This window comes from Lepus europaeus, unplaced genomic scaffold, assembly GCF_033115175.1.
Source record: "Lepus europaeus isolate LE1 unplaced genomic scaffold, mLepTim1.pri SCAFFOLD_35, whole genome shotgun sequence".
NCBI lineage: Eukaryota > Metazoa > Chordata > Mammalia > Lagomorpha > Leporidae > Lepus > Lepus europaeus.
Window position 1 is genome coordinate 1,660,351 of NW_026909223.1, and position 24,934 is coordinate 1,685,284.

The following is a 24,934-nucleotide window of genomic DNA, read 5'->3' on the forward strand; positions in this document are numbered from 1 at the left end:
TCGGGTGGGGCCGACGCACGGTGGTTGACTGGGGAGGGCTGCTGCTGGCACACACCCACTCCTGAAGCCCACTGGGGCGGTCCAAGGGCGAGGAGCTCGGAGCTCGGTCAGGGCTGTCCCAGCAGAACTTTTTGAGGGTGGACGGACACGCCCGCGGGCAATCAGGTGTTGCGGGCAGGCCCCGGGGGCAGGCCCTGCTGAGTCCCCGAGCGCCACCTGGGTTCCTGCCACCACCCTTGGGCCCGCATGAGGTGCCACCTTGTGCGTAGAAGCCCTGCACACAGGCAAGAAGCCCCCCAGGCCCGCGGCGCACCCGACCCTGGAGCCCCCTGGCCGGATGCAGCCACTGGGAACGGGGGTTCTGAGTTGGCAGGCCCCATTCCCGAAGCATCCACGGGCACTTCCCGAAGGGCTGACACCTGCTGCGCCTCAGCAGCCAGCCAACCTCCCTCCCTCTGGTCGGGCACTGCAAGCCACACAGCCACTTGTGTCCCCTGTGTCCCTCCCTGGAGGCCGCAGCGCGTTTTGGGTTTTGGCGCGGATGGGCCCCTCTCGGCTTCCGTAGTCCATTTGCCCCCGGAGCCTGCCAGACCCCTGGCTCTAGGAGGCTGCCCAGGGGTGCTGCCAACAGCCCCCAGGTACTGGCTAGCCGCCTCGGCCGGCCACGGGGGGAGAACACACAACTGCGGGTGTCCCCGGGCCGCACACACGAACTGCCCCGCGCTTCCTGGCGTTGCAAATAGGCCCCCCGGGAAGCCCCGCCCGCCCTAGGGGCTTGTCGGGTGGGGCCGACGCAAGGTGGTTGACTGGGGAAGGCTGCTGCAGGCACACACCCACTCCTGAAGCCCACTGGGGCGGTCCAAGGGCGAGGAGCTCGGAGCTCGGTCAGGGCTGTCCCAGCAGAACTTTTTGAGGGTGGACGGACACGCCCGCGGGCAATCAGGTGTTGCGGGCAGGCCCCGGGGGCAGGCCCTGCTGAGTCCCCGAGCGCCACCTGGGTTCCTGCCACCACCCTTGGGCCCGCATGAGGTGCCACCTTGTGAGTAGAAGCCCTGCACACAGGCAAGAAGCCCCCCAGGCCCGCGGCGCACCCGACCCTGGAGCCCCCTGGCCGGCTGCAGCCACAGGGAACGGGGGTTCTGAGTTGGCAGGCCCCATTCCCGAAGCATCCACGGGCACTTCCCGAAGGGCTGACACCTGCTGCGCCTCAGCAGCCAGCCAACCTCCCTCCCTCTGGTCGGGCACTGCAAGCCACACAGCCACTTGTGTCCCCTGTGTCCCTCCCTGGAGGCCGCAGCGCGTTTTGGGTTTTGGCGCGGATGGGCCCCTCTCGGCTTCCGTAGTCCATTTGCCCCCGGAGCCTGCCAGACCCCTGGCTCTAGGAGGCTGCCCAGGGGCGCTGCCAACAGCCCCCAGGTGCTGGCTAGCCGCCTCGGCCGGCCACGGGGGGAGAACACACAACTGCGGGTGTCCCCGGGCCGCACACACGAACTGCCCCGCGCTTCCTGGCGTTGCAAATAGGCCCCCCGGGAAGCCCCGCCCGCCCTAGGGGCTTGTCGGGTGGGGCCGACGCACGGTGGTTGACTGGGGAGGGCTGCTGCTGGCACACACCCACTCCTGAAGCCCACTGGGGCGGTACAAGGGCGAGGAGCTCGGAGCTCGGTCAGGGCTGTCCCAGCAGAACTTTTTGAGGGTGTACGGACACGCCCGCGGGCAATCAGGTGTTGCGGGCAGGCCCCGGGGGCAGGCCCTGCTGAGTCCCCGAGCACCACCTGGGTTCCTGCCACCACCCTTGGGCCCGCATGAGGTGCCACCTTGTGAGTAGAAGCCCTGCACACAGGCAAGAAGCCCCCCAGGCCCGCGGCGCACCCGACCCTGGAGCCCCCTGGCCGGATGCAGCCACAGGGAACGGGGGTTCTGAGTTGGCAGGCCCCATTCCCGAAGCATCCACGGGCACTTCCCGAAGGGCTGACACCTGCTGCGCCTCAGCAGCCAGCCAACCTCCCTCCCTCTGGTCGGGCACTGCAAGCCACACAGCCACTTGTGTCCCCTGTGTCCCTCCCTGGAGGCTGCAGCGCGTTTTGGGTTTTGGCGCGGATGGGCCCCTCTCGGCTTCCGTAGTCCATTTGCCCCCGGAGCCTGCCAGACCCCTGGCTCTAGGAGGCTGCCCAGGGGCGCTGCCAACAGCCCCCAGGTGCTGGCTAGCCGCCTCGGCCGGCCACGGGGGGAGCACACACACCTGCGGGTGTCCCCGGGCCGCACACACGAACTGCCCCGCGCTTCCCGGCGTTGCAAATAGGCCCCCCGGGAAGCCCCGCCCGCCCTAGGGGCTTGTCGGGTGGGGCCGACGCAAGGTGGTTGACTGGGGAGGGCTGCTGCTGGCACACACCCACTCCTGAAGCCCACTGGGGCGGTCCAAGGGCGAGGAGCTCGGAGCTCGGTCAGGGCTGTCCCAGCAGAACTTTTTGAGGGTGGACGGACACGCCCTCAGGCAATCAGGTATTGCGGGCAGGCCCCGGGGGCAGGCCCTGCTGAGTCCCCGAGCGCCACCTGGGTTCCTGCCACCACCCTTGGGCCGGGATGAGGTGCCACCTTGTGCGTAGAAGCCCTGCACACAGGCAAGAAGCCCCCCGGGCCCGCGGCGCACCCGACCCTGGAGCCCCCTGGCCGGATGCAGCCACTGGGAACGGGGGTTCTGAGTTGGCAGGCCCCATTCCCGAAGCATCCACGGGCACTTCCCGAAGGGCTGACACCTGCTGCGCCTCAGCAGCCAGCCAACCTCCCTCCCTCTGGTCGGGCACTGCAAGCCACACAGCCACTTGTGTCCCCTGTGTCCCTCCCTGGAGGCCGCAGCGCGTTTTGGGTTTTGGCGCGGATGGGCCCCTCTCGGCTTCCGTAGTCCATTTGCCCCCGGAGCCTGCCAGACCCCTGGCTCTAGGAGGCTGCCCAGGGGTGCTGCCAACAGCCCCCAGGTACTGGCTAGCCGCCTCGGCCGGCCACGGGGGGAGAACACACAACTGCGGGTGTCCCCGGGCCGCACACACGAACTGCCCCGCGCTTCCTGGCGTTGCAAATAGGCCCCCCGGGAAGCCCCGCCCGCCCTAGGGGCTTGTCGGGTGGGGCCGACGCACGGTGGTTGACTGCGGAGGGCTGCTGCTGGCACACACCCACTCCTGAAGCCCACTGGGGCGGTCCAAGGGCGAGGAGCTCGGAGCTCGGTCAGGGCTGTCCCAGCAGAACTTTTTGAGGGTGGACGGACACGCCCTCAGGCAATCAGGTGTTGCGGGCAGGCCCCGGGGGCAGGCCCTGCTGAGTCCCCGAGCGCCACCTGGGTTCCTGCCACCACCCTTGGGCCGGGATGAGGTGCCACCTTGTGCGTAGAAGCCCTGCACACAGGCAAGAAGCCCCCCAGGCCCGCGGCGCACCCGACCCTGGAGCCCCCTGGCTGGATGCAGCCACAGGGAACGGGGGTTCTGAGTTGGCAGGCCCCATTCCCGAAGCATCCACGGGCACTTCCCGAAGGGCTGACACCTGCTGCGCCTCAGCAGCCAGCCAACCTCCCTCCCTCTGGTCGGGCACTGCACGCCACACAGCCACTTGTGTCCCCTGTGTCCCTCCCTGGAGGCCGCAGCGCGTTTTGGGTTTTGGCGCGGACGGGCCCCTCTCGGCTTCCGTAGTCCATTTGCCCCCGGAGCCTGCCAGACCCCTGGCTCTAGGAGGCTGCCCAGGGGCGCTGCCAACAGCCCCCAGGTGCTGGCTAGCCGCCTCGGCCGGCCACGGGAGGAGCACACACCCCTGCGGGTTTCCCCAGGCCGCACACACGAACTGCCCCGCGCTTCCCGGCGTTGCAAATAGGCCCCCCGGGAAGCCCCGCCCGCCCTAGGGGCTTGTCGGGTGGGGCCGACACACGGTGGGTGAGTGGGGAGGGCTGCTGCTGGCACACACCCACTCCTGAAGCCCACTGGGGCAGTCCAAGGGCGAGGAGCTCGGAGCTCGGTCAGGGCTGTCCCAGCAGAACTTTTTGAGGGTGGACGGACACGCCCGCGGGCAATCAGGTGTTGCGGGTAGGCCCCGGGGGCAGGCCCTGCTGAGTCCCCGAGCGCCACTTGGGTTCCTGCCACCACCCTTGGGCCGGGAAGAGGTGCCACCTTGTGCGTAGAAGCCCTGCACACAGGCAAGAAGCCCCCCAGGCCCGCGGCGCACCCGACCCTGGAGCCCCCTGGCCGGCTGCAGCCACAGGGAACGGGGGTTCTGAGTTGGCAGGCCCCATTCCCGAAGCATCCACGGGCACTTCCCGAAGGGCTGACACCTGCTGCGCCTCAGCAGCCAGCCAACCTCCCTCCCTCTGGTCGGGCACTGCAAGCCACACAGCCACTTGTGTCCCCTGTGTCCCTCCCTGGAGGCCGCAGCGCGTTTTGGTTTTGGCGCGGATGGGCCCCTCTCGGCTTCCGTAGTCCATTTGCCCCCGGAGCCTGCCAGACCCCTGGCTCTAGGAGGCTGCCCAGGGGCGCTGCCAACAGCCCCCAGGTGCTGGCTAGCCGCCTCGGCCGGCCACGGGGGGAGCACACACACCTGCGGGTGTCCCCGTGCCGCACACACGAACTGCCCCGCGCTTCCTGGCGTTGCAAATAGGCCCCCCGGGAAGCCCCGCCCGCCCTAGGGGCTTGTCGGTTGGGGCCGACGCAAGGTGGTTAACTGGGGAGGGCTGCTGCAGGCACACACCCACTCCTGAAGCCCACTGGGGCGGTCCAAGGGCGAGGAGCTCGGAGCTCGGTCAGGGCTGTCCCAGCAGAACTTTTTGAGGGTGGACGGACACGCCCGCGGGCAATCAGGTGTTGCGGGCAGGCCCCGGGGGCAGGCCCTGCTGAGTCCCCGAGCGCCACCTGGGTTCCTGCCACCACCCTTGGGCCCGCATGAGGTGCCACCTTGTGAGTAGAAGCCCTGCACACAGGCAAGAAGCCCCCCAGGCCCGCGGCGCACCCGACCCTGGAGCCCCCTGGCCGGCTGCAGCCACAGGGAACGGGGGTTCTGAGTTGGCAGGCCCCATTCCCGAAGCATCCACGGGCACTTCCCGAAGGGCTGACACCTGCTGCGCCTCAGCAGCCAGCCAACCTCCCTCCCTCTGGTCGGGCACTGCAAGCCACACAGCCACTTGTGTCCCCTGTGTCCCTCCCTGGAGGCCGCAGCGCGTTTTGGGTTTTGGCGCGGACGGGCCCCTCTCGGCTTCCGTAGTCCATTTGCCCCCGGAGCCTGCCAGACCCCTGGCTCTAGGAGGCTGCCCAGGGGCGCTGCCAACAACCCCCAGGTGCTGGCTAGCCGCCTCGGCCGGCCACGGGGGGAGCACACACACCTGTGGGTGTCCCCGGGCCGCACACACTAACTGCCCCGCGCTTCCCGGCGTTGCAAATAGGCCACCCGGGAAGCCCCGCCCGCCCTAGGGGCTTATCGGGTGGGGCCGACGCACGGTGGTTGACTGGGGAGGGCTGCTGCTGGCACACACCCACTCCTGAAGCCCACTGGGGCGGTCCAAGGGCGAGGAGCTCGGAGCTCGGTCAGGGCTGTCCCAGCAGAACTTTTTGAGGGTGGACGGACACGCCCGCGGGCAATCAGGTGTTGCGGGCAGGCCCCGGGGGCAGGCCCTGCTGAGTCCCCGAGCGCCACCTGGGTTCCTGCCACCACCCTTGGGACGGGATGAGGTGCCACCTTGTGCGTAGAAGCCCTGCACACAGGCAAGAAGCCCCCCAGGCCCGCGGCGCACCCGACCCTGGAGCCCCCTGGCCGGATGCAGCCACAGGGAACGGGGGTTCTGAGTTGGCAGGCCCCATTCCCGAAGCATCCACGGGCACTTCCCGAAGGGCTGACACCTGCTGCGCCTCAGCAGCCAGCCAACCTCCCTCCCTCTGGTCGGGCACTGCAAGCCACACAGCCACTTGTGTCCCCTGTGTCCCTCCCTGGAGGCCGCAGCGCGTTTTGGGTTTTGGCGCGGACGGGCCCCTCTCGGCTTCCGTAGTCCATTTGCCCCCGGAGCCTGCCAGACCCCTGGCTCTAGGAGGCTGCCCAGGGGCGCTGCCAACAGCCCCCAGGTGCTGGCTAGCCGCCTCGGCCGGCCACGGGGGGAGAACACACAACTGCGGGTGTCCCCGGGCCGCACACACGAACTGCCCCGCGCTTCCTGGCATTGCAAATAGGCCCCCCGGGAAGCCCCGCCCGCCCTAGGGGCTTGTCGGGTGGGGCCGACGCAAGGTGGTTGACTGGGGAGGGCTGCTGCTGGCACACACCCACTCCTGAAGCCCACTGGGGCGGTCCAAGGGCGAGGAGCTCGGAGCTCGGTCAGGGCTGTCCCAGCAGAACTTTTTGAGGGTGGACGGACACGCCCGCGGGCAATCAGGTGTTGCGGGCAGGCCCCGGGGGCAGGCCCTGCTGAGTCCCCGAGCGCCACCTGGGTTCCTGCCACCACCCTTGGGCCCGCATGAGGTGCCACCTTGTGAGTAGAAGCCCTGCACACAGGCAAGAAGCCCCCCAGGCCCGCGGCGCACCCGACCCTGGAGCCCCCTGGCCGGATGCAGCCACAGGGAACGGGGGTTCTGAGTTGGCAGGCCCCATTCCCGAAGCATCCACGGGCACTTCCCGAAGGGCTGACACCTGCTGCGCCTCAGCAGCCAGCCAACCTCCCTCCCTCTGGTCGGGCACTGCAAGCCACACAGCCACTTGTGTCCCCTGTGTCCCTCCCTGGAGGCCGCAGCGCGTTTTGGGTTTTGGCGCGGACGGGCCCCTCTCGGCTTCCGTAGTCCATTTGCCCCCGGAGCCTGCCAGACCCCTGGCTCTAGGAGGCTGCCCAGGGGCGCTGCCAACAGCCCCCAGGTGCTGGCTAGCCGCCTCGGCCAGCCACGGGGGGAGCACACACACCTGCGGGTGTCCCCGGGCCGCACACACGAACTGCCCCGCGCTTCCCGGCGTTGCAAATAGGCCCCCCGGGAAGCCCCGCCCGCCCTAGGGGCTTGTCGGGTGGGGCCGACGCATGGTGGTTGACTGGGGAGGGCTGCTGCAGGCACACACCCACTCCTGAAGCCCACTGGGGCGGTCCAAGGGCGAGGAGCTCGGAGCTCGGTCAGGGCTGTCCCAGCAGAACTTTTTGAGGGTGGACGGACACGCCCTCAGGCAATCAGGTGTTGCGGGCAGGCCCCGGGGGCAGGCCCTGCTGAGTCCCCGAGCGCCACCTGGGTTCCTGCCACCACCCTTGGGCCGGGATGAGGTGCCACCTTGTGCGTAGAAGCCCTGCACACAGGCAAGAAGCCCCCCAGGCCCGCGGCGCACCCGACCCTGGAGCCCCCTGGCTGGATGCAGCCACAGGGAACGGGGGTTCTGAGTTGGCAGGCCCCATTCCCGAAGCATCCACGGGCACTTCCCGAAGGGCTGACACCTGCTGCGCCTCAGCAGCCAGCCAAGCTCCCTCCCTCTGGTCGGGCACTGCAAGCCACACAGCCACTTGTGTCCCCTGTGTCCCTCCCTGGAGGCCGCAGCGCGTTTTGGGTTTTGGCGCGGATGGGCCCCTCTCGGCTTCCGTAGTCCATTTGCCCCCGGAGCCTGCCAGACCCCTGGCTCTAGGAGGCTGCCCAGGGGCGCTGCCAACAGCCCCCAGGTGCTGGCTAGCCGCCTAGGCCGGCCACGGGGGGAGCACACACACCTGCGGGTTTCCCCAGGCCGCACACACGAACTGCCCCGCGCTTCCCGGCGTTGCTAATAGGCCCCCCGGGAAGCCCCGCCCGCCCTAGGGGCTTGTCGGGTGGGGCCGACGCAAGGTGGTTGACTGGGGAGGGCTGCTGCTGGCACACACCCACTCCTGAAGCCCACTGGGGCAGTCCAAGGGCGAGGAGCTTGGAGCTCGGTCAGGGCTGTCCCAGCAGAACTTTTTGAGGGTGGACGGACACGCCCGCGGGCAATCAGGTGTTGCGGGTAGGCCCCGGGGGCAGGCCCTGCTGAGTCCCCGAGCGCCACCTGGGTTCCTGCCACCACCCTTGGGCTGGGAAGAGGTGCCACCTTGTGCGTAGAAGCCCTGCACACAGGCAAGAAGCCCCCCAGGCACGCGGCGCACCCGACCCTGGAGCCCCCTGGCCGGCTGCAGCCACAGGGAACGGGGGTTCTGAGTTGGCAGGCCCCATTCCCGAAGCATCCACGGGCACTTCCCGAAGGGCTGACACCTGCTGCGCCTCAGCAGCCAGCCAACCTCCCTCCCTCTGGTCGGGCACTGCAAGCCACACAGCCACTTGTGTCCCCTGTGTCCCTCCCTGGAGGCCGCAGCGCGTTTTGGGTTTTGGCGCGGACGGGCCCCTCTCGGCTTCCGTAGTCCATTTGCCCCCGGAGCCTGCCAGACCCCTGGCTCTAGGAGGCTGCCCAGGGGCGCTGCCAACAGCCCCCAGGTGCTGGCTAGCCGCCTCGGCCGGCCACGGGGGGAGAACACACAACTGCGGGTGTCCCCGGGCCGCACACACGAACTGCCCCGCGCTTCCTAGCGTTGCAAATAGGCCCCCAGGGAAGCCCCGCCTGCCCTAGGGGCTTGTCGGGTGGGGCCGACGCAAGGTGGTTGACTGGGGAGGGCTGCTGCTGGCACACACCCACTCCTGAAGCCCACTGGGGCGGTCCAAGGGCGAGGAGCTCGGAGCTCGGTCAGGGCTGTCCCAGCAGAACTTTTTGAGGGTGGACGGACACGCCCGCGGGCAATCAGGTGTTGCGGGCAGGCCCCGGGGGCAGGCCCTGCTGAGTCCCCGAGCGCCACCTGGGTTCCTGCCACCACCCTTGGGCCCGCATGAGGTGCCACCTTGTGCGTAGAAGCCCTGCACACAGGCAAGAAGCCCCCCAGGCCCGCGGCGCACCCGACCCTGGAGCCCCCTGGCCGGATGCAGCCACTGGGAACGGGGGTTCTGAGTTGGCAGGCCCCATTCCCGAAGCATCCACGGGCACTTCCCGAAGGGCTGACACCTGCTGCGCCTCAGCAGCCAGCCAACCTCCCTCCCTCTGGTCGGGCACTGCAAGCCACACAGCCACTTGTGTCCCCTGTGTCCCTCCCTGGAGGCCGCAGCGCGTTTTGGGTTTTGGCGCGGATGGGCCCCTCTCGGCTTCCGTAGTCCATTTGCCCCCGGAGCCTGCCAGACCCCTGGCTCTAGGAGGCTGCCCAGGGGTGCTGCCAACAGCCCCCAGGTACTGGCTAGCCGCCTCGGCCGGCCACGGGGGGAGAACACACAACTGCGGGTGTCCCCGGGCCGCACACACGAACTGCCCCGCGCTTCCTGGCGTTGCAAATAGGCCCCCCGGGAAGCCCCGCCCGCCCTAGGGGCTTGTCGGGTGGGGCCGACGCAAGGTGGTTGACTGGGGAGGGCTGCTGCAGGCACACACCCACTCCTGAAGCCCACTGGGGCGGTCCAAGGGCGAGGAGCTCGGAGCTCGGTCAGGGCTGTCCCAGCAGAACTTTTTGAGGGTGGACGGACACGCCCGCGGGCAATCAGGTGTTGCGGGCAGGCCCCGGGGGCAGGCCCTGCTGAGTCCCCGAGCGCCACCTGGGTTCCTGCCACCACCCTTGGGCCCGCATGAGGTGCCACCTTGTGAGTAGAAGCCCTGCACACAGGCAAGAAGCCCCCCAGGCCCGCGGCGCACCCGACCCTGGAGCCCCCTGGCCGGCTGCAGCCACAGGGAACGGGGGTTCTGAGTTGGCAGGCCCCATTCCCGAAGCATCCACGGGCACTTCCCGAAGGGCTGACACCTGCTGCGCCTCAGCAGCCAGCCAACCTCCCTCCCTCTGGTCGGGCACTGCAAGCCACACAGCCACTTGTGTCCCCTGTGTCCCTCCCTGGAGGCCGCAGCGCGTTTTGGGTTTTGGCGCGGATGGGCCCCTCTCGGCTTCCGTAGTCCATTTGCCCCCGGAGCCTGCCAGACCCCTGGCTCTAGGAGGCTGCCCAGGGGCGCTGCCAACAGCCCCCAGGTGCTGGCTAGCCGCCTCGGCCGGCCACGGGGGGAGAACACACAACTGCGGGTGTCCCCGGGCCGCACACACGAACTGCCCCGCGCTTCCTGGCGTTGCAAATAGGCCCCCCGGGAAGCCCCGCCCGCCCTAGGGGCTTGTCGGGTGGGGCCGACGCACGGTGGTTGACTGGGGAGGGCTGCTGCTGGCACACACCCACTCCTGAAGCCCACTGGGGCGGTCCAAGGGCGAGGAGCTCGGAGCTCGGTCAGGGCTGTCCCAGCAGAACTTTTTGAGGGTGGACGGACACGCCCGCGGGCAATCAGGTGTTGCGGGCAGGCCCCGGGGGCAGGCCCTGCTGAGTCCCCGAGCGCCACCTGGGTTCCTGCCACCACCCTTGGGCCCGCATGAGGTGCCACCTTGTGCGTAGAAGCCCTGCACACAGGCAAGAAGCCCCCCAGGCCCGCGGCGCACCCGACCCTGGAGCCCCCTGGCCGGATGCAGCCACTGGGAACGGGGGTTCTGAGTTGGCAGGCCCCATTCCCGAAGCATCCACGGGCACTTCCCGAAGGGCTGACACCTGCTGCGCCTCAGCAGCCAGCCAACCTCCCTCCCTCTGGTCGGGCACTGCAAGCCACACAGCCACTTGTGTCCCCTGTGTCCCTCCCTGGAGGCCGCAGCGCGTTTTGGGTTTTGGCGCGGATGGGCCCCTCTCGGCTTCCGTAGTCCATTTGCCCCCGGAGCCTGCCAGACCCCTGGCTCTAGGAGGCTGCCCAGGGGTGCTGCCAACAGCCCCCAGGTACTGGCTAGCCGCCTCGGCCGGCCACGGGGGGAGAACACACAACTGCGGGTGTCCCCGGGCCGCACACACGAACTGCCCCGCGCTTCCTGGCGTTGCAAATAGGCCCCCCGGGAAGCCCCGCCCGCCCTAGGGGCTTGTCGGGTGGGGCCGACGCAAGGTGGTTGACTGGGGAAGGCTGCTGCAGGCACACACCCACTCCTGAAGCCCACTGGGGCGGTCCAAGGGCGAGGAGCTCGGAGCTCGGTCAGGGCTGTCCCAGCAGAACTTTTTGAGGGTGGACGGACACGCCCGCGGGCAATCAGGTGTTGCGGGCAGGCCCCGGGGGCAGGCCCTGCTGAGTCCCCGAGCGCCACCTGGGTTCCTGCCACCACCCTTGGGCCCGCATGAGGTGCCACCTTGTGAGTAGAAGCCCTGCACACAGGCAAGAAGCCCCCCAGGCCCGCGGCGCACCCGACCCTGGAGCCCCCTGGCCGGCTGCAGCCACAGGGAACGGGGGTTCTGAGTTGGCAGGCCCCATTCCCGAAGCATCCACGGGCACTTCCCGAAGGGCTGACACCTGCTGCGCCTCAGCAGCCAGCCAACCTCCCTCCCTCTGGTCGGGCACTGCAAGCCACACAGCCACTTGTGTCCCCTGTGTCCCTCCCTGGAGGCCGCAGCGCGTTTTGGGTTTTGGCGCGGATGGGCCCCTCTCGGCTTCCGTAGTCCATTTGCCCCCGGAGCCTGCCAGACCCCTGGCTCTAGGAGGCTGCCCAGGGGCGCTGCCAACAGCCCCCAGGTGCTGGCTAGCCGCCTCGGCCGGCCACGGGGGGAGAACACACAACTGCGGGTGTCCCCGGGCCGCACACACGAACTGCCCCGCGCTTCCTGGCGTTGCAAATAGGCCCCCCGGGAAGCCCCGCCCGCCCTAGGGGCTTGTCGGGTGGGGCCGACGCACGGTGGTTGACTGGGGAGGGCTGCTGCTGGCACACACCCACTCCTGAAGCCCACTGGGGCGGTACAAGGGCGAGGAGCTCGGAGCTCGGTCAGGGCTGTCCCAGCAGAACTTTTTGAGGGTGGACGGACACGCCCGCGGGCAATCAGGTGTTGCGGGCAGGCCCCGGGGGCAGGCCCTGCTGAGTCCCCGAGCACCACCTGGGTTCCTGCCACCACCCTTGGGCCCGCATGAGGTGCCACCTTGTGAGTAGAAGCCCTGCACACAGGCAAGAAGCCCCCCAGGCCCGCGGCGCACCCGACCCTGGAGCCCCCTGGCCGGATGCAGCCACAGGGAACGGGGGTTCTGAGTTGGCAGGCCCCATTCCCGAAGCATCCACGGGCACTTCCCGAAGGGCTGACACCTGCTGCGCCTCAGCAGCCAGCCAACCTCCCTCCCTCTGGTCGGGCACTGCAAGCCACACAGCCACTTGTGTCCCCTGTGTCCCTCCCTGGAGGCTGCAGCGCGTTTTGGGTTTTGGCGCGGATGGGCCCCTCTCGGCTTCCGTAGTCCATTTGCCCCCGGAGCCTGCCAGACCCCTGGCTCTAGGAGGCTGCCCAGGGGCGCTGCCAACAGCCCCCAGGTGCTGGCTAGCCGCCTCGGCCGGCCACGGGGGGAGCACACACACCTGCGGGTGTCCCCGGGCCGCACACACGAACTGCCCCGCGCTTCCCGGCGTTGCAAATAGGCCCCCCGGGAAGCCCCGCCCGCCCTAGGGGCTTGTCGGGTGGGGCCGACGCAAGGTGGTTGACTGGGGAGGGCTGCTGCTGGCACACACCCACTCCTGAAGCCCACTGGGGCGGTCCAAGGGCGAGGAGCTCGGAGCTCGGTCAGGGCTGTCCCAGCAGAACTTTTTGAGGGTGGACGGACACGCCCTCAGGCAATCAGGTATTGCGGGCAGGCCCCGGGGGCAGGCCCTGCTGAGTCCCCGAGCGCCACCTGGGTTCCTGCCACCACCCTTGGGCCGGGATGAGGTGCCACCTTGTGCGTAGAAGCCCTGCACACAGGCAAGAAGCCCCCCGGGCCCGCGGCGCACCCGACCCTGGAGCCCCCTGGCCGGATGCAGCCACTGGGAACGGGGGTTCTGAGTTGGCAGGCCCCATTCCCGAAGCATCCACGGGCACTTCCCGAAGGGCTGACACCTGCTGCGCCTCAGCAGCCAGCCAACCTCCCTCCCTCTGGTCGGGCACTGCAAGCCACACAGCCACTTGTGTCCCCTGTGTCCCTCCCTGGAGGCCGCAGCGCGTTTTGGGTTTTGGCGCGGATGGGCCCCTCTCGGCTTCCGTAGTCCATTTGCCCCCGGAGCCTGCCAGACCCCTGGCTCTAGGAGGCTGCCCAGGGGTGCTGCCAACAGCCCCCAGGTACTGGCTAGCCGCCTCGGCCGGCCACGGGGGGAGAACACACAACTGCGGGTGTCCCCGGGCCGCACACACGAACTGCCCCGCGCTTCCTGGCGTTGCAAATAGGCCCCCCGGGAAGCCCCGCCCGCCCTAGGGGCTTGTCGGGTGGGGCCGACGCACGGTGGTTGACTGCGGAGGGCTGCTGCTGGCACACACCCACTCCTGAAGCCCACTGGGGCGGTCCAAGGGCGAGGAGCTCGGAGCTCGGTCAGGGCTGTCCCAGCAGAACTTTTTGAGGGTGGACGGACACGCCCTCAGGCAATCAGGTGTTGCGGGCAGGCCCCGGGGGCAGGCCCTGCTGAGTCCCCGAGCGCCACCTGGGTTCCTGCCACCACCCTTGGGCCGGGATGAGGTGCCACCTTGTGCGTAGAAGCCCTGCACACAGGCAAGAAGCCCCCCAGGCCCGCGGCGCACCCGACCCTGGAGCCCCCTGGCTGGATGCAGCCACAGGGAACGGGGGTTCTGAGTTGGCAGGCCCCATTCCCGAAGCATCCACGGGCACTTCCCGAAGGGCTGACACCTGCTGCGCCTCAGCAGCCAGCCAACCTCCCTCCCTCTGGTCGGGCACTGCACGCCACACAGCCACTTGTGTCCCCTGTGTCCCTCCCTGGAGGCCGCAGCGCGTTTTGGGTTTTGGCGCGGACGGGCCCCTCTCGGCTTCCGTAGTCCATTTGCCCCCGGAGCCTGCCAGACCCCTGGCTCTAGGAGGCTGCCCAGGGGCGCTGCCAACAGCCCCCAGGTGCTGGCTAGCCGCCTCGGCCGGCCACGGGAGGAGCACACACCCCTGCGGGTTTCCCCAGGCCGCACACACGAACTGCCCCGCGCTTCCCGGCGTTGCAAATAGGCCCCCCGGGAAGCCCCGCCCGCCCTAGGGGCTTGTCGGGTGGGGCCGACACACGGTGGGTGAGTGGGGAGGGCTGCTGCTGGCACACACCCACTCCTGAAGCCCACTGGGGCAGTCCAAGGGCGAGGAGCTCGGAGCTCGGTCAGGGCTGTCCCAGCAGAACTTTTTGAGGGTGGACGGACACGCCCGCGGGCAATCAGGTGTTGCGGGTAGGCCCCGGGGGCAGGCCCTGCTGAGTCCCCGAGCGCCACTTGGGTTCCTGCCACCACCCTTGGGCCGGGAAGAGGTGCCACCTTGTGCGTAGAAGCCCTGCACACAGGCAAGAAGCCCCCCAGGCCCGCGGCGCACCCGACCCTGGAGCCCCCTGGCCGGCTGCAGCCACAGGGAACGGGGGTTCTGAGTTGGCAGGCCCCATTCCCGAAGCATCCACGGGCACTTCCCGAAGGGCTGACACCTGCTGCGCCTCAGCAGCCAGCCAACCTCCCTCCCTCTGGTCGGGCACTGCAAGCCACACAGCCACTTGTGTCCCCTGTGTCCCTCCCTGGAGGCCGCAGCGCGTTTTGGTTTTGGCGCGGATGGGCCCCTCTCGGCTTCCGTAGTCCATTTGCCCCCGGAGCCTGCCAGACCCCTGGCTCTAGGAGGCTGCCCAGGGGCGCTGCCAACAGCCCCCAGGTGCTGGCTAGCCGCCTCGGCCGGCCACGGGGGGAGCACACACACCTGCGGGTGTCCCCGTGCCGCACACACGAACTGCCCCGCGCTTCCTGGCGTTGCAAATAGGCCCCCCGGGAAGCCCCGCCCGCCCTAGGGGCTTGTCGGTTGGGGCCGACGCAAGGTGGTTAACTGGGGAGGGCTGCTGCAGGCACACACCCACTCCTGAAGCCCACTGGGGCGGTCCAAGGGCGAGGAGCTCGGAGCTCGGTCAGGGCTGTCCCAGCAGAACTTTTTGAGGGTGGACGGACACGCCCGCGGGCAATCAGGTGTTGCGGGCAGGCCCCGGGGGCAGGCCCTGCTGAGTCCCCGAGCACCACCTGGGTTCCTGCCACCACCCTTGGGCCCGCATGAGGTGCCACCTTGTGAGTAGAAGCCCTGCACACAGGCAAGAAGCCCCCCAGGCCCGCGGCGCACTCGACCCTGGAGCCCCCTGGCCGGATGCAGCCACAGGGAACGGGGGTTCTGAGTTGGCAGGCCCCATTCCCGAAGCATCCACGGGCACTTCCCGAAGGGCTGACACCTGCTGCGCCTCAGCAGCCAGCCAACCTCCCTCCCTCTGGTCGGGCACTGCAAGCCACACAGCCACTTGTGTCCCCTGTGTCCCTCCCTGGAGGCTGCAGCGCGTTTTGGGTTTTGGCGCGGATGGGCCCCTCTCGGCTTCCGTAGTCCATTTGCCCCCGGAGCCTGCCAGACCCCTGGCTCTAGGAGGCTGCCCAGGGGCGCTGCCAACAGCCCCCAGGTGCTGGCTAGCCGCCTCGGCCGGCCACGGGGGGAGCACACACACCTGCGGGTGTCCCCGGGCCGCACACACGAACTGCCCCGCGCTTCCCGGCGTTGCAAATAGGCCCCCCGGGAAGCCCCGCCCGCCCTAGGGGCTTGTCGGGTGGGGCCGACGCAAGGTGGTTGACTGGGGAGGGCTGCTGCTGGCACACACCCACTCCTGAAGCCCACTGGGGCGGTCTAAGGGCGAGGAGCTCGGAGCTCGGTCAGGGCTGTCCCAGCAGAACTTTTTGAGGGTGGACGGACACGCCCTCAGGCAATCAGGTGTTGCGGGCAGGCCCCGGGGGCAGGCCCTGCTGAGTCCCCGAGCGCCACCTGGGTTCCTGCCACCACCCTTGGGCCGGGATGAGGTGCCACCTTGTGCGTAGAAGCCCTGCACACAGGCAAGAAGCCCCCCAGGCCCGCGGCGCACCCGACCCTGGAGCCCCCTGGCTGGATGCAGCCACAGGGAACGGGGGTTCTGAGTTGGCAGGCCCCATTCCCGAAGCATCCACGGGCACTTCCCGAAGGGCTGACACCTGCTGCGCCTCAGCAGCCAGCCAACCTCCCTCCCTCTGGTCGGGCGCTGCACGCCACACAGCCACTTGTGTCCCCTGTGTCCCTCCCTGGAGGCCGCAGCGCGTTTTGGGTTTTGGCGCGGACGGGCCCCTCTCGGCTTCCGTAGTCCATTTGCCCCCGGAGCCTGCCAGACCCCTGGCTCTAGGAGGCTGCCCAGGGGCGCTGCCAACAGCCCCCAGGTGCTGGCTAGCCGCCTCGGCCGGCCACGGGGGGAGCACACACACCTGCGGGTTTCCCCAGGCCGCACACACGAACTGCCCCGCGCTTCCCGGCGTTGCAAATAGGCCCCCAGGGAAGCCCCGCCCGCCCTAGGGGCTTGTCGGGTGGGGCTGACGCAAGGTGCTTTTCTGGGGAGGGCTGCTGCTGGCACACACCCACTCCTGAAGCCCACTGGGGCAGTCCAAGGGCGAGGAGCTCGGAGCTCGGTCAGGGCTGTCCCAGCAGAACTTTTTGAGGGTGGACGGACACGCCCGCGGGCAATCAGGTGTTGCGGGTAGGCCCCGGGGGCAGGCCCTGCTGAGTCCCCGAGCACCACCTGGGTTCCTGCCACCACCCTTGGGCCGGGAAGAGGTGCCACCTTGTGCGTAGAAGCCCTGCACACAGGCAAGAAGCCCCCCAGGCCCGCGGCGCACCCGACCCTGGAGCCCCCTGGCCGGCTGCAGCCACAGGGAACGGGGGTTCTGAGTTGGCAGGCCCCATTCCCGAAGCATCCACGGGCACTTCCCGAAGGGCTGACACCTGCTGCGCCTCAGCAGCCAGCCAACCTCCCTCCCTCTGGTCGGGCACTGCAAGCCACACAGCCACTTGTGTCCCCTGTGTCCCTCCCTGGAGGCCGCAGCGCGTTTTGGGTTTTGGCGCAGACGGGCTCCTCTCGGCTTCCGTAGTCCATTTGCCCCCGGAGCCTGCCAGACCCCTGGCTCTAGGAGGCTGCCCAGGGGCGCTGCCAACAGCCCCCAGGTGCTGGCTAGCCGCCTCGGCCGGCCACGGGTGGAGAACACACAACTGCGGGTGTCCCCGGCCCGCACACACGAACTGCCCCGCGCTTCCTGGCGTTGCAAATAGGCCCCCCGGGAAGCCCCGCCTGCCCTAGGGGCTTGTCGGGTGGGGCCGACGCAAGGTGGTTGACTGGGGAGGGCTGCTGCTGGTACACACCCACTCCTGAAGCCCACTGGGGCGGTCCAAGGGCGAGGAGCTCGGAGCTCGGTCAGGGCTGTCCCAGCAGAACTTTTTGAGGGTGGACGGACACGCCCGCGGGCAATCAGGTGTTGCGGGCAGGCCCCGGGGGCAGGCCCTGCTGAGTCCCCGAGCGCCACCTGGGTTCCTGCCACCACCCTTGGGCCGGGATGAGGTGCCACCTTGTGCGTAGAAGCCCTGCACACAGGCAAGAAGCCCCCCAGGCCCGAGGCGCACCCGACCCTGGAGCCCCCTGGCCGGATGCAGCCACAGGGAACGGGGGTTCTGAGTTGGCAGGCCCCATTCCCGAAGCATCCACGGGCACTTCCCGAAGGGCTGACACCTGCTGCGCCTCAGCAGCCAGCCAACCTCCCTCCCTCTGGTCGGGCACTGCACGCCACACAGCCACTTGTGTCCCCGGTATCCCTCCCTGGAGGCCGCAGCGCGTTTTGGATTTTGGCACGGACGGGCCCCTCTCGGCTTCCGTAGTCCATTTGCCCCCGGAGCCTGCCAGACCCCTGGCTCTAGGAGGCTGCCCAGGGGCGCTTCCAACAGCCCCCAGGTGCTGGCTAGCCGCCTCGGCCGGCCACGGGGGCAGCACACACACCTGTGGGTGTCCCCGACGCACACATGAACTGCCCCGCGCTTCCCGGCGTTGCAAATAGGCCCCCCGGGAAGCCCCGCCCGCCCTAGGGTCTTGTCGGGCGCGGCCGACGCAACGTGGTTGACTGGGGAGGGCTGCTGCTGGCACACACCCACTCCTGAAGCCCACTGGGGCGGTCCAAGGGCGAGGAGCTCGGAGCTCGGTCAGGGCTGTCCCAGCAGAACTTTTTGAGGGTGGACGGACACGCCCACGGGCAATCAGGTGTTGCGGGCAGGCCCCGGGGGCAGGCCCTGCTGAGTCCCCGAGCGCCACCTGGGTTCCTGCCACCACCCTTGGGCCGGGATGAGGTGCCTCCTTGTGTGTAGAAGCCCTGCACACAGGCAAGAAGCCCCCCAGGCCCGCGGCGCACCCGACCCTGGAGCCCCCTGGCTGGATGCAGCCACAGGGAACGGGGGTTCTGAGTTGGCAGGCCCCATTCCCGAAGCATCCACGGGCACTTCCCGAAGGGCTGACACCTGCTGCGCCTCAGCAGCCAGCCAACCTCCCTCCCTCTGGTCGGGCACTGCAAGCCACACAGCCACTTGTGTCCCCTGTGTCCCTCCCTGGAGGCCGCAGCGCGTTTTGGGTTTTGGCGCGGACGGGCCCCTCTCGGCTTCCGTAGTCCATTTGCCCCCGGAGCCTGCCAGACCCCTGGCTCTAGGAGGCTGCCCAGGGGCGCTGCCAACAGCCCCCAGGTGCTGGCTAGCCGCCTCGGCCGGCCACGGGGGGAGCACACACACCTGCGGGTTTCCCCAGGCCGCACACACGAACTGCCCCGCGCTTCCCGGCGTTGCAAATAGGCCCCCCGGGAAGCCCCGCCCGCCCTAGGGGCTTGTCGGGTGGGTCCGACGCAAGGTGGTTGACTGGGGAGGGCTGCTGCTGGCACACACCCACTCCTGAAGCCCACTGGGGCGGTCCAAGGGCGAGGAGCTCGGAGCTCGGTCAGGGCTGTCCCAGCAGAACTTTTTGAGGGTGGACGGACACGCCCGCGGGCAATCAGGTGTTGCGGGTAGGCCCCGGGGGCAGGCCCTGCTGAGTCCCCGAGCGCCACCTGGGTTCCTGCCACCACCCTTGGGCCGGGAAGAGGTGCCACCTTGTGCGTAGAAGCCTTGCACACAGGCAAGAAGCCCCCCAGGCCCGCGGCGCACCCGACCCTGGAGCCCCCTGGCCGGCTGCAGCCACAGGGAACGGGGGTTCTGAGTTGGCAGGCCCCATTCCCGAAGCATCCACGGGCACTTCCCGAAGGGCTGACACCTGCTGCGCCTCAGCAGCCAGCCAACCTCCCTCCCTCTGGTCGGGCACTGCAAGCCACACAGCCACTTGTGTCCCCTGTGTCCCTCCCTGGAGGCCGCAGCGCGTTTTGGGTTTTGGCGCGGACGGGCCCCTCTCGGCTTCCGTAGTCCATTTGCCCCCGGAGCCTGCCAGACCCCTGGCTCTAGGAGGCTGCCCAGGGGCGCTGCCAACAGCCCCCACGTGCTGGCTAGCCGCCTCGGCCGGCCACGAGGGGAGAACACACAACTGCCGGTGTCCCCGGGCCGCACACACGAACTGCCCCGCGCTTCCTGGTTTTGCAAATAGGCCCCCAGGGAAGCCCCACCTGCCCTAGGGGCTTGTCGGGTGGGGCCGACGCAAGGTGGTTGACTGGGGAGGGCTGCTGCTGGCACACACCCACTCCTGAAGCCCACTGGGGCGGTCCAAGGGCGAGGAGCTCGGAGCTCGGTCAGGGCTGTCCCAGCAGAACTTTTTGAGGGTGGACGGACACGCCCGCGGGCAATCAGGTGTTGCGGGCAGGCCCCGGGGGCAGGCCCTGCTGAGTCCCCGAGCGCCACCTGGGTTCCTGCCACCACCCTTGGGCTGGGAAGAGGTGCCACCTTGTGAGTAGAAGCCCTGCACACAGGCAAGAACCCCCCCAGGCCCGCGGCGCACCCGACCCTGGAGCCCCCTGGCCGGATGCAGCCACAGGGAATGGGGGTTCTGAGTTGGTAGGCCCCATTCCCGAAGCATCCACGGGCACTTCCCGAAGGGCTGACACCTGCTGTGCCTCAGCAGCCAGCCAACCTCCCTCCCTCTGGTCGGGCACTGCAAGCCACACAGCCACTTGTGTCCCCTGTGTCCCTCCCTGGAGGCCGCAGCGCGTTTTGGGTTTTGGCGCGGACGGGCCCCTCTCGGCTTCCGTAGTCCATTTGCCCCCGGAGCCTGCCAGACCCCTGGCTCTAGGAGGCTGCCCAGGGGCGCTGCCAACAGCCCCCAGGTGCTGGCTAGCCGCCTCGGCCGGCCACGGGGGGAGCACACACACCTGTGGGTGTCCCCGGGCCGCACACACTAACTGCCCCGCGCTTCCCGGCGTTGCAAATAGGCCCCCAGGGAAGCCCCGCCCGCCCTAGGGGCTTATCGGGTGGGGCCGACGCACGGTGGTTGAATGGGGAGGGCTGCTGCTGGCACACACCCACTCCTGAAGCCCACTGGGGCGGTCCAAGGGCGAGGAGCTCGGAGCTCGGTCAGGGCTGTCCCAGCAGAACTTTTTGAGGGTGGACGGACACGCCCGCGGGCAATCAGGTGTTGCGGGCAGGCCCCGGGGGCAGGCCCTGCTGAGTCCCCGAGCGCCACCTGGGTTCCTGCCACCACCCTTGGGCCGGGATGAGGTGCCACCTTGTGCGTAGAAGCCCTGCACACAGGCAAGAAGCCCCCCAGGCCCGCGGCGCACCCGACCCTGGAGCCCCCTGGCCGGATGCAGCCACAGGGAACGGGGGTTCTGAGTTGGCAGGCCCCATTCCCGAAGCATCCACGGGCACTTCCCGAAGGGCTGACACCTGCTGCGCCTCAGCAGCCAGCCAACCTCCCTCCCTCTGGTCGGGCACTGCACGCCACACAGCCACTTGTGTCCCCTGTGTCCCTCCCTGGAGGCCGCAGCGCGTTTTGGGTTTTGGCGCGGACGGGCCCCTCTCGGCTTCCGTAGTCCATTTGCCCCCGGAGCCTGCCAGACCCCTGGCTCTAGGAGGCTGCCCAGGGGCGCTGCCAACAGCCCCCAGGTGCTGGCTAGCCGCAGCGGCCGGCCACGGGGGAGCACACACACCTGCGGGTGTCCCCAGGCTGCACACACGGACTGCCCCGCGCTTCCCGGCGTTGCAAATAGGTCCCCCGGGAAGCCCCGCCGGCCCTAGGGGCTTGTCGGGCGGGGCCGACGCACGGTGGGTGAGTGGGGAGGGCTGCTGCTGGCACACACCCACTCCTGAAGCCCACTGGGGCGGTCCAAGGGCGAGGAGCTCAGAGCTCGGTCAGGGCTGTCCCAGCAGAACTTTTGGAGGGTGGACGGACACGCCCGCGGGCAATCAGGTGTTGCGGGCAGGCCCCGGGGGCAGGCCCTGCTGAGTCCCCGAGCGCCACCTGGGTTCCTGCCACCACCCTTGGGCCGGGATGAGGTGCCACCTTGTGCGTAGAAGCCCTGCACACAGGCAAGAAGCCCCCCAGGCCCGCGGCGCACCCGACCCTGGAGCCCCTGGAGCCCCCTGGCCGGATGCAGCCACAGGGAACGGGGGTTCTGAGTTGGCAGGCCCCATTCCCGAATCATCCACGGGCACTTCCCGAAGGCTGACACCTGCTGCGCCTCAGCAGCCAGCCAACCTCCCTCCCTCTGGTCGGGCACTGCACGCCACACAGACACTTGTGTCCCCTGTGTCCCTCCCTGGAGGCCGCAGCGCGTTTTGGGTTTTGGCGCGGACGGGCCCCTCTCGGCTTCCGTAGTCCATTTGCCCCCGGAGCCTGCCAGACCCCTGCCTCTAGGAGGCTGCCCAGGGGCGCTGCCAACAGCCCCCAGGTGCTGGCTAGCCGCCTCGGCCGGCCACGGGGGGAGCACACACACCTGCGGGTGTCCCCGGGCCGCACACACGAACTGCCCCGCGCTTCCTGGCGTTGCAAATAGGCCCCCCAGGAAGCCCCGCCCACCCTAGGGGCTTGTCGGGTGGGGCCGACGCACGGTGGTTGACTGGGGAGGGCTGCTGCTGGCACACACCCACTCCTGAAGCCCACTGGGGCGGTCCAAGGGCGAGGAGCTCGGAGCTCGGTCAGGGCTGTCCCAGCAGAACTTTTTGAGGGTGGACGGACACGCCCGCGGGCAATCAGGTGTTGCGGGCAGGCCCCGGGGGCAGGCCCTGCTGAGTCCCCGAGCGCCACCTGGGTTCCTGCCACCACCCTTGGGCCGGGATGAGGTGCCACCTTGTGCGTAGAAGCCTTGCACACAGGCAAGAAGCCCCCCAGGCCCGCGGCGCACCCGACCCTGGAGCCCCCTGGCCGGATGCAGCCACAGGGAACGGGGGTTCTGAGTTGGCAGGCCCCATTCCCGAAGCATCCACGGGCACTTCCCGAAGGGCTGACACCTGCTGCGCCTCAGCAGCCAGCCAACCTCCCTCCCTCTGGTCGGCCACTGCAAGCCACACAGCCACTTGTGTCCCCTGTGTCCCTCCCTGGAGGCCGCAGCGCGTTTTGGGTTTTGGCGCGGATGGGCCCCTCTCGGCTTCCGTAGTCCATTTGCCCCCGGAGCCTGCCAGACCCCTGGCTCTAGGAGGCTGCCCAGGGGCGCTGCCAACAGCCCCCAGGTGCTGGCTAGCCGCCTCGGCCGGCCACGGGGGGAGCACACACACCTGCGGGTGTCCCCGGGTCGCACACACGAACTGCCCCGCGCTTCCCGGCGTTGCAAATAGGCCCCCCGGGAAGCCCCGCCCGCCCTAGGGGCTTGTTGGGTGGGGCCGACGAAAGGTGGTTGACTGGGGAGGGCTGCTGCTGGCACACACCCACTCCTGAAGCCCACTGGGGCGGTCCAAGGGCGAGGAGCTCGGAGCTCGGTCAGGGCTGTCCCAGCAGAACTTTTTGAGGGTGGACGGACACGCCCGCGGGCAAACAGGTGTTGCGGGCAGGCCCCGAGGGCAGGCCCTGCTGAGTCCCCGAGCGCCACCTGGGTTCCTGCCACCACCCTTGGGCCGGGATGAGGTGCTACCTTGTGTGTAGAAGCCCTGCACACAGGCAAGAAGCCCCCCAGGCCCGCGGCGCACCCGACCCTGGAGCCCCCTGGCCGGATGCAGCCACAGGGAACGGGGGTTCTGAGTTGGCAGGCCCCATTCCCGAAGCATCCACGGGCACTTCCCGAAGGGCTGACACCTGCTGCGCCTCAGCAGCCAGCCAAGCTCCCTCCCTCTGGTCGGGCACTGCAAGCCACACAGCCACTTGTGTCCCCTGTGTCCCTCCCTGGAGGCCGCAGCGCGTTTTGGGTTTTGGCGCGGACGGGCCCCTCTCGGCTTCCGTAGTCCATTTGCCCCCGGAGCCTGCCAGACCCCTGGCTCTAGGAGGCTGCCCAGGGGCGCTGCCAACAGCCCCCAGGTGCTGGCTAGCCGCCTCGGCCGGCCACGGGGGGAGCACACACACCTGCGGGTGTCCCTGGGCCGCACACACGAACTGCCCCGCACTTCCCGGCGTTGCAAATAGGCCCCCCGGGAAGCCCCGCCCGCCCTAGGGGCTTGTCGGGTGGGGCCGACGCAAGGTGGTTGACTGGGGAGGGCTGCTGCTGGCACACACCCACTCCTGAAGCCCACTGGGGCGGTCCAAGGGCGAGGAGCTCGGTCAGGGCTGTCCCAGCAGAACTTTTTGAGGGTGGACGGACACGCCCGCAGGCAATCAGGTGTTGCGGGCAGGCCCCGGGGGCAGGCCCTGCTGAGTCCCCGAGCGCCACCTGGGTTCCTGCCACCACCCTTGGGCCGGGATGAGGTGCCACCTTGTGCGTAGAAGCCCTGCACACAGGCAAGAAGCCCCCCAGGCCCGCGGCGCACCCGACCCTGGAGCCCCCTGGCCGGCTGCAGCCACAGGGAACGGGGGTTCTGAGTTGGCAGGCCCCATTCCCGAAGCATCCACGGGCACTTCCCGAAGGGCTGACACCTGCTGCGCCTCAGCAGCCAGCCAACCTCCCTCCCTCTGGTCGGGCACTGCAAGCCACACAGCCACTTGTGTCCCCTGTGTCCCTCCCTGGAGGCCGCAGCGCGTTTTGGGTTTTGGCGCGGACGGGCCCCTCTCGGCTTCCGTAGTCCATTTGCCCCCGGAGCCTGCCAGACCCCTGGCTCTAGGAGGCTGCCCAGGGGCGCTGCCAACAGCCCCCAGGTGCTGGCTAGCCGCCTCGGCCGGCCACGGGGGGAGCACACACACCTGCGGGTGTCCCCGGGCCGCACACACGAACTGCCCCGCACTTCCTGGCGTTGCAAATAGGCCCCCCGGGAAGCCCCGCCCGCCCTAGGGGCTTGTCGGGCGGGGCCGACGCACGGTGGTTGACTGGGGAGGGCTGCTGCTGGCACACACCCACTCCTGAAGCCCACTGGGGCGGTCCAAGGGCGAGGAGCTCGGAGCTCGGTCAGGGCTGTCCAAGCAGAACATTTTGAGGGTGGACGGACACGCCCGCGGGCAATCAGGTGTTGCGGGCAGGCCCCGGGGGCAGGCCCTGCTGAGTCCCCGAGCGCCACCTGGGTTCCTGCCACCACCCTTGGGCCGGGATGAGGTGCCACCTTGTGCGTAGAAGCCCTGCACACAGGCAAGAAGCCCCCGAGGCCCGCGGTGCACCCGACCCTGGAGCCCCCTGGCCAGATGCAGCCACAGGGAACGGGGGTTCTGAGTTGGCAGGCCCCATTCCCGAAGCATCCACGGGCACTTCCCGAAGGGCTGACACCTGCTGCGCCTCAGCAGCCAGCCAACCTCCCTCCCTCTGGTCGGGCACTGCAAGCCACACAGCCACTTGTGTCCCCTGTGTCCCTCCCTGGAGGCCGCAGCGCGTTTTGGGTTTTGGCGCGGACGGGCCCCTCTCGGCTTCCGTAGTCCATTTGCCCCCGGAGCCTGCCAGACCCCTGGCTCTAGGAGGCTGCCCAGGGGCGCTGCCAACAGCCCCCAGGTGCTGGCTAGCCGCCTCGGCCGGCCACGGGGGGAGCACACACACCTGCGGGTGTCCCCGGGCCGCACACACGAACTGCCCCTCACTTCCTGGCGTTGCAAATAGGCCCCCCGGGAAGCCCCGCCCGCCCTAGGGGCTTGTCGGGCGGGGCCGACGCACGGTGGTTGACTGGGGAGGGCTGC